We start from the raw sequence: 15494 nt of genomic DNA, 5'->3' as shown, positions 1-15494 counted from the left end.
CTCACAAATGAATTTGTCCTTATGTAACGCAACTGGTGCTCATGTAAAGCGCTCTGATACCCAATACCTTCGGGTCAAGTTCACGCTATATAAAACGCCGGAAAAAACAACAACAACAAAAACACCAATGTTTCTTTCTGCCTTTCTTGGCATTTTGGGACTCACCCCCAGATGCAGTTTTTTGGGGCCCTTGAGAAGACTCTTTCTTATCTTTATCCCCACCCTTAACCTGAGATTTAGAAGATTCTCGCTTCTTCTGGTCACCTCCATTACCATGCTTTTTCTGATTGACCCTTGTGCGAACCCATTTGTCTGCCTTCTTTCCCAACTCTTGGGGAGAGGTCAGATCAGAGTCCATCAGGTACTGATGTGAAAGCTGGTTCTGACAATTATTACGGATCTGCTCCCTCATAATCAAATCGTACAATCCTTGGTAACTAAACAGCCATTAGTTCGAAGTCATTACTTCGCATACCATTACAACGCATACATTACCGCGCATGTGTTGTACAACGCAAAGTAATTACTATGCTTTTTTTTACTTCGCATGTACAAATACCACGCATGTCCTTACAAAAAAATTCGTTGTAAAGGCATGTATGGCATGCTTTTACAATGAATTTCGTTGTAAAAGTATTCACATGCGAACTAAAAAAAAAAAAAGAAAAGGTCCATGTCGTTATGAGGAAACAGGCTGTTTCCTCACAACGACGTGCCCCACCCCTCTGAGACGACGTGAAGAAGGTCCCAGGAGGAGAGAGGAACCACGAGGAGAGGTAAGGGGAATTGGGTGTGGGGGGTTATTTTTTAATGGTTTAGAGTAGTGTCAGGGGGTCGTGGGGTGGGGGATTGGGTGAGGGGTGGGGGTTTATTTTTGTAGGGTTTAGGGTAGTGTAGTGGTGTTTGTGTAGTGTAGGGGGTCATGATAGGGTTATTGATTTAGGGTTTAGGGTAGTGTAGGGGGGTCGTGCTGGGAAGTGTTTGAGTGTGGGGACAGCATAGGGGCTGGGGGTCATGCTGGGGTAGTGTTTTATGGTTTAGGGTAAAATTAGTGGTGTTTGTGTAGTGTAGGGAGTCATGCTGGGGGTAGTGTTTTAGGGTTTAGGGTAGTGTTTTGGTGTATGTGTAGTGTAGGGTAGTGTTTTAGGGTTTAGGGTAGTGTAGGGGGGTCATGCTGGGTAGTGTTTGAGTGTAGGGACAGGACTGGAGGTTGGGGGGATTGTGCTGGGGTAGTGTTTTAGGCTTTAGGGTAGTGTAATGGTGTTTGTGTAGTGTTGGGGGTTGTGCTGGGGGTAGTGTTTTAGAGTTTAGGGTAGTGTTTTGGGGTATGTGTAGTGTAGGTTAGTGCTTTAGGGTTTAGGGTAGTGTAGGGGGGTTGTGCGGGGTAGTGTTTGAGTACTGGAGCAGGACTGGGGGTCGGGGGTCATGCTGGGGGTAGTGTTTTAAGGTTTAGGGTAGTGTAGTGGTGTTTGTGTAGTGTAGGGGTCGTGCTGGGGTAGTGTTATAGGGTTTATTGTAGTGTTGTGGTGTTTGTGTAGTGTAGGGAGTCGTGCTGGTGGTAGTGTTTTAGGTTTTAGGGTAGTGTTGTGGTGTATGTGTAGTGTAGGGTAGTGTTTTAGGGTAATGTAGGGGGTTGTGCTGGGTAGTGTTTGAGTGCAGGGACAGGACTGGGGGTGGGGGGTTGTGATGGGGTAGTGCTTTAGGGTTTAGGGTAGTGTAGTGGGTTTTATGTAGTGTAGGGGGCTGTGCTGGGGGTAGTGTTTTAGGGTTTAGGGTAGTGTTGTGGTGTTAGTGTAGTGTAGGGGGTCGTGCTGGGGGTAGTGTTTTGGGTAGTGTTGTGGTGTATGTGTAGTGTAGGGTAGTGTTTTAGGGTTTAGAGTAGCATAGGGGGGTCGTGCTTGGTTTGAGTGTAGGTACAGACCTAGGGCTCCGGGGGTCGTGCTGGGGGTAGTGTTTTAGGGTTTAGGTTAGTGTTGTGGTGTTTGTGTAGTGTAGGGGGTCATACTGGGGGTAGTGTTTTAGGGTTTAGTGTAGTGTTGTGGTGTATGTGTAGTGTAACGTAGTGTTTTATGGTCTAGGGTTGTGTAGGGGGGTCGTGCTGGGTAGTGTAAATGTAGTGAGAAGACTGTCACTTACCTTAGAAACTTTTACCACGACTATACCTTTACCACGCATGTTTTTGCGTTGTAATGGCATGCGTGGTAAAGGCATAGTCGTGGTAAAAGTTTTGCGTAGTAGTGGTATCTCGTCGTAATTGACAACGCGTACTAATACACGCGTTGTAATGGTACGCGTTGTATTTGTACGCATTGTAATGACTCATATTCTCCTTGGTAGTCCTGTACCTTGCTTCCATGAAACCAGCCTTCCAGAGCCTAATAGCACTGTCTACAAAATCTACCCAGTCCTGGGTGCGTGCCTTCTGGGTGTCTCTAAACTTAATCCTATACTGTTTAGTGGTTAAGCCAAACCCATCTATGAGAGCACTCTTCAGTACTTGTAGTAATTGTCAGCATCCTCTTCTCTAAAAGTGAGGAGCTTATCTCTACCTTTGTTAGCAAAGTAGAGCCACAAGATAGCGGATGCGGATAAACTTTATTCGATGTAGAAAACATCATAAAAGTATAAAACAAGTAAAAAAATCTCTTCATTATTTACACACTTTTGTACAGTATAGTGAACTAATGACCACTTTCCCCAATGTAGCCATACTAAGCATATGGTGAAAGGTGTAACATACATAATAAAAAGTAATGCAATGGGCAAAATACATTACATTAAAACCCAGCCGCGTCAGCTAAAATAAAAGGAGGCTAGCTCATGGCAGACTATTTATCAATTGTTCCATTTTGATAAGCTTTTGTCTTATCCTCCATGCACCTCCAAGAAACTTTGCTGTACCACAGATTGCACTGGAGATTAGTGACTCATATGTTAAAATACGTAGAGCCACCCTATAGGATGTACAACCCAGATTAATACAGACTGGTTTTAACCACCTTAACCTCGCTTGGCTATATGCCCTACAGGCAAACATGAAGTGTGCAATGGATTCCGTGGGGGAAGCACAGCCCGGGCAGCCCACATCATTTTCCTTCTGGTCGCTCCACCCTCTTTGAAAATCACGGAGAGAAAGTGTGCCATACCTAAATTTTAGGTATAGCACCCTGTCTCCCGGGGACTCAATGAAGTCCAGGAAAGATTCCAGTCTGGGGACAGGTTTAACATCTAGGAATCTCTCAGTCAAAATACCATTCTGGTTCTTACTAGCAGTAACAGAGACCCAGTCCCAGTACAGCTTTTTTACTAGATGTTTTGGCGGTGGCATCTGGCTCTCCCATGCCCAGTCCAAACCGATTTCACCCACCAATTTTTTCAAATTGGATACCCAGCTAATTTTATAGCCTGCACCCAGATGTAACAATTCACTTAGGCCAGAGACATAGTGGCTCAGGTCAGGAGACCTCCTAAGCCGAATCCAATACAACAGGGGACGCAGCCTTGCCACTTCATTTATTGGGTGTCTCCCAAAGTCGTAGCGGAGCGGGACTAGAGGGGTCGACAGAGGAAGCGAGACTAGATCTCTATAAAATTTATTCTCGGATCTCACTAGCTCAGAAAGATTTTCGAAACCCCACAGTTCTGCCCCATAAAGACACGCGGGCAGGGCCTTGCCCTCATATACTTTATTAGCTGGAGCTACGGGCCGGCTATAGGAAAGTCTCTGATGCCTGGCTATGGCCCCTGAAATCCGTTTATGGTTTAAAAGCATTTTTGACAAATGAGGAGACCACTTCATTTTGTTATTCACCCTAACCCCTAGATAGTCAAATGCCTCCACAAGCTCCAGTGGACAGTCATTCAGCCTGATGTTATTCCTGAAGCTTTTTGATGTTGCCAGAGCCATTAACTTGGTTTTGGATGTATTAATTACCAAGCCTCTGGCTTCACAGAAATTAGTAAAGCGATCAAGGAGTTTCTGCAAGCTCATAGGACTTTTTGAGATCAGGAGGGTGTCATCCGCAAAAAGTAAAGACGGTGTTTTTTCCCCACACGGGGTTGGGGCATCGGCCATGTCCTCTCTCAAATGGTCCGCCACCCCATTTATATAAAGAGAGAACAGGGTCGGCGCCAATACACAACCCTGGCGGACCCCTCTCGGGACTGCTATTTTCTCGGTCAGCTGTCCATGGCTGCCCCACCTCACTCTGGCAAAATTATCTTCGTGGAGGCATTTAACAAGATTCAGGATCAGGGGAGGGATTCCAAGGTCTAGCAAAATCTGCCATAACTTGGAACGGGGGACCAGGTCGAAGGCCGTTTTTAAATCAATAAATGCCAAATACAGTCTACCCTTCTCGATGGTTACAGATTTCCAATAAATCAGACAAAATCTAAATACCTGGTCCATAGTTCCAACGCCACATCTAAACCCTGCCTGCAGTACACCCTCCTCATCAATCCATTCTTTCATCCTCATTAAGAGGACCCTGCCAACCACTTTTTGAACGACATCAATTAAACTAATCGGTCTGTAGTTGGCAGGGTCCTCTCTATCCCCCTTCTTAAAGATAGTCACCACCTCCGCCCCTTTCCGGGAATCTGGTACTGGGTGGCCGTTCACTATAAGGTTTAAAGATCTACAAATAAATTGGGCCCAAAGATCTTTTTTCGCGGAGCATAGGGTCTCCTGGGAGACCATCAGGTCCAGCTGCTTTACCGGGCACAATCAAAGCAATGGCTGCTTGTACCTCGTTGAGCCCAAACTGCTCACCCTCAAATGGGGGTACAATTGGCTCTGGATCACTCCCTTGCTCCGTTAGTGCGAGCCCTTCGCCACCCATGTACAATTCCTGGAAATGGTGATGCCATTCTCGCCCTACTATATGATTCGGTATTGGATCTGCCCCCCTCCTCGTGCTGACATTGATGAGGTCCCAAAATAGAGTTGCGTCTTTCAACTGTGCAGCGGATTTAAGTTCTTTCCAGTGGGTTTCTTCCCAAACTCGCTTTGACATGTCGATAGACCTGTAGTACGATTTCCTTGCAGTGACAATATTTGTCTGGACCTTAGATTTTAAAGCTCTTGATAGGTCCTGTCTCCTTTTCCTGCAGTTATCAGAGTACCATAGGTTTTCGACCTTTGGGGAAAATCGCTTACGGCCCCCAGTATCTATAACCTGGAAAAACTCCCCCACCTAATCCACGGTTAAAAGATATATTTCTTTGAACTTTGAAGACTGGACAGGTGCGGGGGGAGTATCGGGGACAGCATTAAACATTACAATACTGGCATCCATAATCTTCCTAATACCGTCCAGAGACAACTCTCGTTCGGCAACCTTGGGCCATTTAAGGCGCCGATTACAATTAGAGGGCACGATTTCCCTCGAACAAAGCCTCCTGGTGCTAGCATGCTCAATTTGTGTAAGATCCGAATTGCGCAAAAATTGCATGGACAAGGGGTTATGATCGCTTTCACACCTTGAAATAACTTCCATGTCGATGAGATCGACCCATGACCCGATGTCCAGCAAGATATAATCAATGCGCGAAGGCACCCTGGTTCTGAGAAATGTAGGGGCTCCCATGGTATCTGATTTTGTTCTACCATTAGTTGCCCTCAGATTATGCTCTAAAATCAAGGCATTAATTTGGATGGCTCTTTGGGACCATTTCTTTATTGGAGGTAGGCTGAGGTGGGGAATTTCCCACTTAGAATCTAGATCCCCTGTGCCCAGGACATCCTCATCACAGAGGGGCTCAAAGGTGCAATTAAGATCTCCTGCGACAATGATGCCCGCTGCAGAAGGGATAGCCGAAAGCTCAGAGTCCAGGGACGATATAATGGAGCTTACTTGGGCTCCCGGGGTCCCTCTAGCATAGATGTTAAAAATTTCTAAACCTCCTTTAAAATCTGACCCACCTATAGAGATGCGGAGAATGTCCTGAGAAGGGGTTACATGATTTTTAACTAACCAATTCAAGTGGATGTTAACCCAAATAGTGAGCCCCCCTGATGGCCTGCCTCTAGATGAGCTAATCGCTGGAATATGGAAGGTGGAATTACCTGACCTATAAAGGGGAACTAGGCTCCATGTCTCCTGAAATAAAATGATGTCAAATTTACTAATAAAGTCACTCCAAAGTGGGTCAGCAAGATTCTTTTCTAAACCCGCAATGTTCCATGACAAAAAATGAATTAGCCTTGTGTTATTTTGGGTAATATCGCCGTTTACACCCGACACCCCATTTATGTATGTGACTCCTCTGATTAATTGAGTCTGGTCAGGGTTGTCAATGCAAACCCCCTCCCGTTGTAGAGACAAGGGATATCCTGGTGCGCTATACTCCACTGAATGTTGTTGTTCAGGGACAGATAAAAGGTTGTCTAGACGATTATTCGCTAGTCAGTCGACCTGTCTAAGCCCTGAATCGTCGCCCTCCTGCAATTGTGGCCAAGTGGGAGAGGAAAGGATCTGGATCGAAGAATGCTCCGGTGGAGATGTCCTAAGCTCTAGCAAAAGTACATTTTCTGCTAGAGAGGGATCCTTAAATTCGATCTCTATACAGTCCAGCTGGGCATCTGCCCTGCAGATCCTTCTTACTCTCATCATGTCTTCTCTAATAATGGATCTACACCCCCTTACATAACGCAACCAGTGAATAGCTTTGTTATGGATTGAGTCCCTGCTTTCAAATCCCCCCGACATAGCTAATTTCGGGACAAAAGTCATATACACCGTGGCCCTATTGGGGGGGTAGTATGGAGGAGGACCATGGGTGGCTCTAGACAATAGTGGTCTGGTCTGAGCTAAGGGGAGGGAGGATGTAGTATAAATATATTTCTTGGGTTGAGATTTGGTTTCAAGCGCCCCATTCCAAGCTTTGCCTCTCGTGATATCTGCATATGTTGTAACATTATCATTAGTGGGTGCCTTATTACCTACCCCCTTGTTCCTAGGGCCTTGAAGTGATACTGGGGAAATATTTGAGGAGGTATGTTTTATTATACCCTGTGTAACCCTCCCCACCGGGGCAATATCCCCCCGTGTTGAAGGTAAGACAGGAGTCAAAGGTGATGTTACTTGTCCCTGCACTAAACTCTCCATCCTCTCAGTTAACAATGCCACCATGTTCTCCAGCTTCCTAATCCTAGCCAGTAGCTCCATCTCGGTAGTCCCGCTCCCGAGGCCACTGACTAAACTTCCTGCTGGGATTATATCCATGTTTTCCTTTGGGGTCAATGTGATCATATTGTTAATATCAGGGTCAAGGGGAGAGAACCTATTTGAGCATAATACTGGGGGAGAAGTTATCTGGACCTGCTGCAGCGCCGACCCCAGGTCTGATAGCTGAGGCGAGGACCTGGTCGTGATAGCGTCCTTATGAATATCAGGTGTTGTCAATAAAGATGCTTGCAAAAGCTGATTACTAGTTTGCTGGTTAGCAAACATTGTAGGGATTGTTTTCTTTTGATGTTTATGAGTGGATTTGGCGACCCCCGTTTCCACATTTTCTGTACCCCTAGATGTATTGCAGCCAAGCGTTTCCTCGCAATCAATAACAATGCCTTCAATTCTACTTAAAACACAGTTAAGTGCAGCATGCAGGTTTTTTTTAGCATTTTTCCCTTTTTTGCTACTAACAGAGCTACCTCCCTCCATGTCTTTCCTCTTCCCCATTATGGGCCCCACAGAACGTATACAGATTTATACTGTAGAAAACAAAGCCAACGATATCATAAAATGAGAGCCTTAGAAAATCTAAGGTTAATAAAAACAATATATTAAAAAAAAAAAGAAGACAGTCTATAGATATTGTAACAAGGACTCAAAAATAATAAGAAAAAAAATAGAAATTTAAATGGGGCAGCTGCCACACTGGCACACAGAATGTCTGGTGGTAACCACCACAGTCCTTTACACTGATCGTCGTGCAGCCAAGTATGAACTACAGTACCTGTCGTGATGTGGGAGGGCGTGCACCGGTCGAAAGAGGGGGGCCCCAGCCCAGCCTTTGCCCGGGCTTAGCCCGGCACCGCCCGCGCGCGTCCCGCGACGCGAGGGCTGTCCTAGTTCTTTATAGCGCCTCCGGGCACGGAGCATGCGTGTTTTGCTTCCGGGTGCAGGGGATGCTGGGGATTGAAGTACCCCCCTCACTGCGGCCGCGCCGTGATTGTAAAGGCTGCGGCGGCAGGGGGAGACGGCGAGGAAGACACCTGCAGCAGGGAGCCAAGAAACCTGTAGTGACGCCCTCTGCCACGCAAGTCAGCTGGTCTGTATGGCCTCAGCACCCCGGAGCCGAGCTAGTTCTTTATAGCGCCTCCGGGCGCGGAGCATGCGTGTTTTGCTTCCGGGTGCAGGGGATACTGGGGATTGAAGTCCCCCCCTCACTGCGGCCGCGCCGTGATTGTAAAGGCTGCGGCGGCAGGGGGAGACGGCGAGGAAGACACCTGCAGCAGGGAGCCAAGAAGCCTGGAGAGACGCCCTCTGCCCCGCAAGTCAGCTGGTCTGTATGGCCCCAGCACCTCGGAGCCGAGCTAGCTCTTTATAGCGCCTCCGGGCACGGAGCATGCGTGTTTTGCTTCCGGGTGCAGGGGATGCTAGGGATTGAAGTCCCCCCCTCACTGCGGCCGGGCTGTGATTGTAAAGGCTGTGGCGGCAGGGGGAGACGGCGAGGAAGACACCTGCAGCAGGGAGCCAAGAAGCCTGGAGTGACGCCCTCTGCCACGCAAGTCAGCTGGTCTGTATGGCCCCAGCACCCCGGAGCCGAGCTAGTTCTTTATAGCGCCTCCGGGCGCGGAGCATGCGTGTTTTGCTTCCGGGTGCAGGGGATGCTGGGGATTGAAGTCCCCCCCTCACTGCGGCCGCGCCGTGATTGTAAAGGCTGCGGCGGCAGGGGGAGACGGCGAGGAAGACACCTGCAGCAGGGAGCCAAGAAGCCTGAAGTGACGCCCTCTGCCATGCAAGTCAGCTGGTCTGTAGGGCCAGATAGCTGCCCCCTGCTCTTGAGGGACCCTCTGAACTTTACAGGCCCTCTCCAAAGCAGTGATCCATTTATGGATTTCAGCCCCCTCCTGATAAGGATGGACTATCTTGTTCAGGTTCCTATGGTCAAAAGTAGTTTCTCTAACCCTAGGGACACTGTTGCTGCCACCATTGGACTCTTGTTCTAGTTTCTTCCTAGCTTTCTGGATTTCTAGTGACTCTTTGTCAAGGGCCAACTGATCGTGCCTGAGCCTTAGCCTTACTTTCTCAACTTCAAGCAGTTGGTACTCCCTGTCAAAAGAGCTGTCCCTCTTACTACATATAGAGGTCCTTATAGAATGTCCCGAAGCATTGGATTCTCTAGAGGAGGATCTGGACCTCCTTGGTCTACTTTGAATCCTTCTAAAGGAACAAAGGGAGACCCACTTCTGGGAGCACCCTCTGTGCCATCTGCACTATCCACTGGGGGAACTGAGTTCTCAAGGTGGGAGTCATGAGACTCCTCCTGGTCAGGGTCAGAATTAAGGTCAACAAGGGGGTTCCCTCCTAACCCATCTTCTATCCCTGGCCCATCCACCCTGTCCTGTTCCTCTGACCCACTAGCTTTCTGTAGATCATCCAACAGTAACACCTCGAGGAGGCATTGAGTATTCGCGCCTTAACTCCCCAACCCTAAGTTCAGTGAAACTTACTTATTCTAAACTTGTATTATATGTGCCTAATTAATCCACACCAAGATTATCTGGTAAAACAATGCAGGCTTGAATCCCAACCTGCACACCAATGTGAGAGGCTGGCTCAGTATATGATGTACACTTATGTAAGTGGACACCTTGCACTGATCCAGGCAACCCTTATGGTGATTTTAATGGTCATAGACAACCTTAGAAATCTCTCTCAGTGGTAGCTGTGGGGAGCAGCCTTCAGGCTTAGTCCAGAAGGAGAGTAAAGCAGCTTGTTTTACCAGAATACAATCTTATAGGTATAGATTAAGTGAAAAAGAACCACACAGTATATTTATAAAAATATGTTTTTATTATAAGACACTTACTAACACATACAGATATCTCCTAGCCGGAGATACACACTATGCACACAATACCTTGCAATAGAAACAGGTAAGTAGCACAGATTACACAGTGGTCACGGGGGGACCAAACCATATACTAAAATAGTGGTATGCGAATCACAACTCGAGTCAAGACAATAGTCTAGAGGACGTAGAAGTACCGGGGACCCGTGGAACTACCGGTGGAACCTAAAGGTGGATTCAAGATGTGAAGAACCAGCAAGCAGAGGGGACAGGGTCTATGCCACTCAGGAGCGACCTGGAGGCACGGAAGACGAATGTCCACCAACGTCTGGTGTTGCAGGAGAGCTGACGGTGACCTTGAAACTGCAGCTGTGTGGACCAGGCGACACTGTGGAAGACCAGGAGCCGTACACAATTGTCAAAAGTCCAATGTCGAGATTTGAAGGGTTGGTGTCCAGCAGAAGCACCAAAAAGCCTTGGCAACTGCAACCAATGAAGGAGTAGAAGAAGGTGCAATGTCTGGACCAGCAAGGTCCAGGAGACTCACCATAAGCAGAAGAGTCAGGGCAGGCCCTGGGCAATCAGGGGAGCCCAAAGAATTCAAATGTGACCCTTGATACCACCCACATGCCGGAGGCACAGGAGTCGCAAGAGGACCTCGAGCAGCTGCAAAAGAAGCAGACCTACTGTACAAGCAATGTGGTATGGTCGAATATTCTGGTCACTGGAGATGCCTGAGGTTGGGGCTACTTGGAGCCCAAAGATCTTGGTGGAAGGAAGCCAACAAGCCTTTGCAACTGCAAATTGACACAGTGCAAAGGGGTTCAGTTCCTGCGGCTCCGACGAGGAAAACTGGCCTCAAACTTGGTGAGAGGGCAAAGTAGTCCTGGAGGGATGTGAAGAACCATGTCTGGTGTTGCTGGGCCTTTCAGAGTCCGTAGGATTAGAAGACCGGTCAGCTTAGTTGGGGTGCCTGCAGATGCAGGGAAGTGACTCCTTCACTTCAAGGGAGATTCCCTCAGGTGTCTTGGATGTTCACAGGCCCTAGACGGGTTCTTTTATGGAGCACAGGCATGGACATTGCAGCAGACAAGCAGGACGAAGAGATCAGGAGCAGCAGGAGTCTTCCTGGTTGCAGCCTCGATGCCCAGAGCAAAGTCTAGTGAAGTCCAGATTGCCCAGATGGTCGAAGTTGAAGTGGTGTCTAAATTTTATTGTGTCCCACGATGAATCTAGGGATCCACCCACAGGTAAGCTCTTAAATACCCTAAGGAAAAGGTTGGGATGATACAAGGGTCCCTCCCTAAGGAGAGGATGGACAAAGGGAGGATACTCCCCTGTCCTTTGTCCAGTCTCGTGCCAGAGCGGGAGCAAACTACTCCCTGCACTGGTCTGAGCTGGACAGTGCATGGGGGGCACCAAATGTGCCCTGCATGTAAGCTATGTGAGCTCCCACCATGCCCCAATACACTAAATGCTGTCTGGAAGGTGGTCACACCTCCCTGTGAAAGGATACCTATTGTTCTGCCTTCCCCTGCTCGAGCTTGGCTCAGCAGCAGGAGGGCTGAATTGTGTCTCTGGTCAGCAGAAGCCATGTTGAGCTGTCCGGGTCTAGCAGACTGGTACCGGGAGCACTGAGGGCCTAATGGAGGGCATTTACAGTGCTTGGAATCATCCCAGTTTCGAGATGGCCCTCGTGTAATCACGCAGTGCCCCTCTATGTGTTATATGGCTGTCTCACTTACAACCCGGGAGAATGGACTCCGAAGGCTGTAGGGGTGTCGGCACCCTCGCACTTAGAACCAAACACTCTGCCTTCAGGAAAAGGCCTGCTGTAGGGGTGACTTAAGGTTTTAAGTGCAGTGACCTTAGATATAGGGAGCCTATATCGTTCATAAGGGGTGCTAGCACCAGCTTACACAGGCTGCAATGGCAGGCCTGTAGAGTTACTTTGAATGGTCTTCCATTGGTGGCATATACATGCTTCTGTCTATGGGGGATCTCTGGGGTACCTATGCCCTGGGTACTTTAGTACCATATACCAGGGACTGATAAGGGTACACTAGTATCCAATCTGGGATGTACCTAAGTATATACTATCACAATTATGGGGAGAAAGCAGACAGACTAGGGTCCTGATTAGCAGGATCCCAGCCAGACTGGTCATAAACAGCATTACATAGGGGGTAACCATAGAAGTAAATCCTACTTTCCTATAGAGAGGAGGATAGAAACAGAAATATACCCCATGGCGCTGTGAAATCATGTGCCCATATTCATAGACTTGTCCTTTGTTGAATGTTGCAAGGTGCCCGAGCCATGGAGGCTGCAGGACTCTGTAATTCAGGACGGACAGCATAGAATAGGCATACAACCTGGCATTGAGCAATTCTTAACATAGAATGTTCACAGGTAGATTTCCCACAGCTCACCCTGGGACACTCTGAAATTTGTGATAGAGGCACAGCTAATCACCATAGCAGCTGCAGAAAACAAGGCTTGTTCAGAAAAGAGGGCAGAACTAAAGCAGGCAGTCACAGAGCTAGAACAAATAGCGTCCTGGTGCTCTCCACCAATGGCAATCATTGACTTCAACTAAGGGTCAATTGGGCCTCCTTGATCAAAGCACAGCAAAATCTGTACTGCTAAGGATAAAGGATAAATACTATATCAATGGTAACAAACCCGAAAAATGCAGGCACAAAAACCAGGGTCGAACATGATTAAAGAAAAAGTAGGCCACATTAAGGATGCAGCAAGGAATAAGCTGAAAAAATGAGAACACATTGTGTCAGAATTCTGAGACTTCTACGAGTCCCACAATGCCACTCAAGACCTTACATTGCAGAACATTGCCTTCTACCTATCACAATCTCCCTAAATTGACATCCCAAAATTCAGAAGCTCTAGATGCACCCATTATAAAGGCAGACGTGACATCTAATGGTCAGCTCTAGCCCCAGGAGTTTTTTTACCAGGCCTCCTGTCCTCAAAAGGGGTGTCTCTTGCCGGGAGCTGGTTACACTGTCTCTCTGCACCAGCCTTCTACTCTGATTTGCCCTCCACAGATGCCATGGCCTCTTAGGTACAGCTGCAGGTAAAGTCTTTAGCCAATCAGGGGCATCAGGTGGCTTGTTCTTCCAGATGACCAAGGTTTAGGTGTTGTCACTGTCCTCTGTCTTGCTCTCTGTCTCTCCCTTGTGCAGCGGTTTCTAAGTGCGGTTGAAAAGTTCTATATGCCAGGCATCCATGGGAAATCTTGGGATGCTACAACATCCCTTCACCGCTTTCCCAAAAGTCCTGAAGAGCATTCTAGGACAATCCAATATGGCAGAACCCTCCTTCCATTCCTGTGCCAACCCAGAGGTATGGCTATGATAATGGACAAACACTCCCTTGTGGTCACTCCAAACCAGTTCTGCGGCAGCTCTCCCCACTACATTTGGAGCCAAGTTGGGGGCATGGACAAAGCAAGAGAGCAGGCCTGGTTTAAATTTCATCTGCCTCTGTCAGGGAGGTTTCTTGAAGTGTAACCTGCTCTGAAAGACAGCCACCAGCTAATCCTGTCAAGGCAAGGCCAGCACATGCACACACCTTTCTCCTCTGTCTGGGAGCAATACACACCTCACCAAGTGGATTAATTCCACTGCTGGGTGACAGTTCAAGGCTTTTAAACTTTAGGCACAAAGCTGGTAACTTTCTAAAAGTACCGGTTGCTTAATAGACAAAATTTGATTTCTCTTTTAAATTTGACTTCGAATAACTATTAAAATGAGTCTTTGAAATGTTTCTCTAGCTCCCACCAATCCAAATTTAGCATTTAATAAATAAAACAATGTAGCCCAATGATTGCCTATGGAAGCAGCCAGCATTGCCACAGTGAAAATTGTTTTTGGGGATATTTCACTATAAGGACATGTTCAACATTAATTTCTACATGTCCTACATTTAAATATCATGTAGCGAGCTTTTGTGGGCTATAAGGTTTAGGCCTCTGGAAACTCAGGTAGTGAGACTCACCCATAATAAAGGTCCAAAAACTGGGTGATCAAAAAGTAAAAAAGCAAACAATCCTGGCATACTACATGGGGGATCCCACTCACAATATATGCTGCTGCCAGCTGAAACTAGGGGAAGAACTAGCCAATGCTCAAGGGTACTCTTACCTAGTCAGTGGTAACAAGTGCCAGACACACCATTCACTAGTTGTCCGCCACCACAGGGATTTTACACTGGCCTCCCTACACTAAAAACACCTGCATAACTCCTGGTTCTAGGTCAGATGCATCCAGGACACTAATGCCTACATGCCTGGGGCATGTCTAGGCCCAACCCTGTCCTGGGTCATACAAACCTGCACCCACCACACTCTTAATGGCAAGGTTTCAGTGCCTTAGCACTGACGCCGTCACAATGGACAGGTCTCAAACTTGTCTCATGGTTCATTTGGTGTTCTCCCTCTAGAGAATACATGACCTATAATGCTAACTCATCTGGGTCACTATACTTTAAAAATACAGACACAGGCCCCAAACAGGACCTCTGACCCTCACCCAGGGTAGTTACTCTGGGGTCTATTGGTGCCACAATTCCCCCATGGGATAACTGTGTTTCCTAAGATATTCCTAGCCCAGTCATTGAGTGTTCACTTGAAAAAAGTCACTCCAGGCAGTTCCCTCCACAGGAATCCCTCGCTACCCAGTTCTCAGGCTCCTACGGGCCAACTGGAAGTGCCACTGGGCCCTGTGTGGGCAATGCCTTACCCAGGCCCCATTCCAGGCAACTTCCCTGTCTCCAAGCATTCAAGCTGTAGACCAACTAGAGACCCTAATGACCCCCCAGTAAAAGTTATCATATCACCTTGAAGACGCACTCTGCCACCTTTCACCTCACTCATTTTGTCTTCTTTTTTGTTAAACTATGTGTTAAATTATTGTACTGAGGTGTCAGTTTTTAGTGATCACAACCCTGTTGTTCTTGTTTTTAAGAATACTGAATTAATTTCTCTCAAATCGTTAATAATAAGTGGTGGCTTGAACCTTAAAGTGAAAGACCAGAATCGAAGACTGAAGTGGACTAAAATAGTCCCTGAAACATTTCATAAAGAGGTCCTAGCTAAAGTGGAGGATGAAGTCTCTATATGCTTATCGGAAAGCCCTGATCCAAAGGAGGTCATACGGGCATTTGACCAGATTTGCATAGAAATTAATCGTAGTCTCCAGGTTAAATCTAGCCAGAAGGCACCAGAGGGCAATAGATGGTTTGACAAAAAATGCTCTAAAGCGCACGGGGTACTATTAAATGCTTTAAAAACTACCCCTAAAGACCGTGCAGTTATTGCAAATGCTAGGAAAGTGTATAAAAAAACTATCCTAGAAAGGAAAAAGATCTTGAAAGATAACGCCCTGAGTCAACTTCTAGATCCTGAAACCTTAAAAAACAGTGGTTTATTCTGGAAAGTAATAAATCAA

Source organism: Triturus cristatus, chromosome 6, assembly GCF_964204655.1.
Source record: "Triturus cristatus chromosome 6, aTriCri1.1, whole genome shotgun sequence".
Taxonomy (NCBI): Eukaryota; Metazoa; Chordata; class Amphibia; order Caudata; family Salamandridae; genus Triturus; species Triturus cristatus.
The sequence above is the reverse complement of the archived record's forward strand: the minus strand, read 5'-3'. Positions refer to the sequence as shown.